This window comes from Rhineura floridana, chromosome 7 (genome assembly GCF_030035675.1).
Source record: "Rhineura floridana isolate rRhiFlo1 chromosome 7, rRhiFlo1.hap2, whole genome shotgun sequence".
Taxonomy (NCBI): Eukaryota; Metazoa; Chordata; class Lepidosauria; order Squamata; family Rhineuridae; genus Rhineura; species Rhineura floridana.
This window is the reverse complement of record NC_084486.1, coordinates 25636455-25639080: the sequence shown is the minus strand read 5'-3', so window position 1 is coordinate 25639080 and position 2626 is coordinate 25636455. Positions and strand designations below refer to the sequence as shown.

The window sequence follows — 2626 nt, the reverse complement described above, 5'->3', positions numbered from 1 at the left end:
CAACCTTGCTCTTTATAAGGCACCCCTTGGCTGCAGCTTGTTGCTGACTGCAACGTCAGGCGTGGCTTGTGTGTTCCTAGTTTCCTGGCACCCTCTTTTGGACTGACCCCTTGGCACTTGATCCCGGACCTCTACTGACCTCGCTTCTGGACTCCTGACTCGGCAAGTACGCTTCGGACAAGCCTGGCCCTTATCAGATTCCCTCCTCCTAAGACCTGGCAGATTTATGGCCAGACTGCCAGCTAAGGACTTTGCTTCCCTGCCAACCACCCAGGAATTTCCAGCCCCCACTGGCACTGCTGACGCAGTGTAGAGCTGACAGACAACCCATACAATGTGCCAGACAACACATTTTCTCAGGTACAAGGAAAAATTTTGCAGTAACCCCCTGGACAATTTATATGTATACTGCATTGCTCATTTAGCAATTTCCCCAATTTTGACTTTATTGTTGATGCCTTCAAGTCGATTACAACTTATGGTGACCCTATTAATAGTTTTTGGTTATATTCATAGGTTTTTCATAGTTAGTATTCAGAGGTATTTGCCTTCCTCTAAGCCTACGGCACTCAGTATTCCCAGGCAGTCTCCCAACCAAGTACTTACCAGGCCTGACCCTGCTTAGCTTCGGAGATCAGATGAGATCGGGCATGCTCAGGGTAGTATGGCTGTAGGCTTCAATTTTGACTAGGAGCTCAAAATCTATATAGGGCACACAACCCAGCCAAAGTTAAGCACTTTTAAGCCCTGTTGATAATGTTAGTGGGAAAATTCCCAGCCTGCATTTAACTCAGTTCCATGAAACGAAATATGCTTAATCTTGGATGGATCATGTCCATAGCGTCTCTTGTTTTAACTTGTTTTGATTTCACTAAAGGATTGGTTTGAAAGCACTTCAGCTAGAAAGTCCTTCATGAAGAAGTAATGCTCAAAACAGGTCACAATTTAATATAAGTCCACTTTTGATTATAATTTGTTTGAAAATAATTGAGTGTAACTGAAACTTTTTTTAAAAAAAATGGCATAAACCAGGGTGAGGAATCTGTGGCTCTCCAGATGTTGTTGGACTCCATCAGCCTCTACCAACATGGCCAACAGCAAGTGATGATGGGAGTTGTAGTCCAGCAATAGCTAGAGGGCTTCAGGTTTTCTATCCAGGGCATGAGGTTTCATGGAGTAGAATCAGTTTCATGCATCTGAGAAAGTGGAATTGTATCTAGAAAATGTATGTCATTATAAGTTTTGTTAGTCTTTAAGATGTCATAAGACACTTCGTTGTGTTGAAATATGGCATCCCTTGGTACTACAAGGAGAGGGGTTTTTTTCTTATATCCACTTTGTGTATCCAAAATCCCTGGAAATATGAAAAATGTTCCACTCCATTTCTAGATTTCTGAACTGAATAAAACTCCCCAAACTTCCATATAAGTTCCTTGGCAGCCCAAGAATGTTAACAGAAAGAGCCTATGGTAAGGATTGCTCTGTCTCTTCACTCAGTTGTGCTTGCCCGTTTTGGCTAAGAAGACTGAGAAAGAATTCAATTGAAAGAAAAGAAACAATGCTAAAATGTTTGTTATATGAATCCAGCATGCCAGAGTTTTCTTCAAAAATCAGTACTCTCATAAATGGTTTCTTTAGGGAAAACAAGGTATAGCTGTTGCACCCTCCACTCCACCAGTCCCACCTTCACCTCCTATAATAGTAAGCAGGAGTCTAGCTTTGCATCACAACAAGCAGAAACTGGGGGTGTGTAAAGGAAGGGAGAAGGGCAGCAGGCAACCTCACAGGGTTGTGGGAATGAGGATTTCAATTCCAGATGTTTTGTAGGTGCGTACATAAAAGTGCATGCAACTTGCTCCAACAAAAGCTGAAGCTACACTGAGACCATACAAGCCCCACCATCCAGTCTACCCCCCCTTCACCACCCTGCCAGGATAAACTCAACCCTCCTGCCTGAATAATGTGAATCCTTAAAGGGCCAGTCTCCTGGATTGTTGGTGAGTGCTGCTTCTCCTTTCTGCATCCTCTTAGCTGGTATGATACCTGCGCTGTTAGGCAGGCAAGACGACACAGAAGGTACTTACATTTTTGAGCAAAGCTCTTTGGGCTTGGAAGAAGGTATCTACAAGAGTCCTGGCTCAGGTTCTGCAGGCTCTTCACCACTAGCCTCAGGTTCAGTATGAGGAATCTGGTCCAGCCTTTCAACTGGTGACAGAATCAGCCAGCTCATTCTCTGTTGACCCCCAGCTTGAGGCTCGGGCCATGACATACATAAGATCATTGTTAAGAACATAAGAAGAGCCCTGGTAGATTAGGCCAAAGGCTCATCTAGTCCATCATCCTGTTCTAAAAGTAGCCAACCAGATACCTGTGGGAAGTCTGCAAGCAGCACTCTCCTCTCTTGCAGTACCCAGTAACAGGTATTTAGATGCATACTGCCTTTGACAGTGGAGGTAGAACATAGCCATCATAGCTAGTATCCATTATCTAATTCAGCAGGCACCTTCTGTTTTAACTTTTAAGTGCCTGCTGAAAACATTTCTGTTCCACCAGGCTTATGCAGACAATTAAGAAGATGCTTTTTTCACAACAGTTGACCTTTGTTTTTATTGCATTTTTAATGTTT

General features: G+C 43.5%; 1 pseudogene; it reads right to left on the bottom strand.

Moving 5' to 3' along the window:
• Nucleotides 1-557: 557 nt before the first annotated feature.
• LOC133389765 (5S ribosomal RNA) lies at nt 558-676 on the bottom strand (annotated as a pseudogene).
• Nucleotides 677-2626: the final 1950 nt, after the last annotated feature.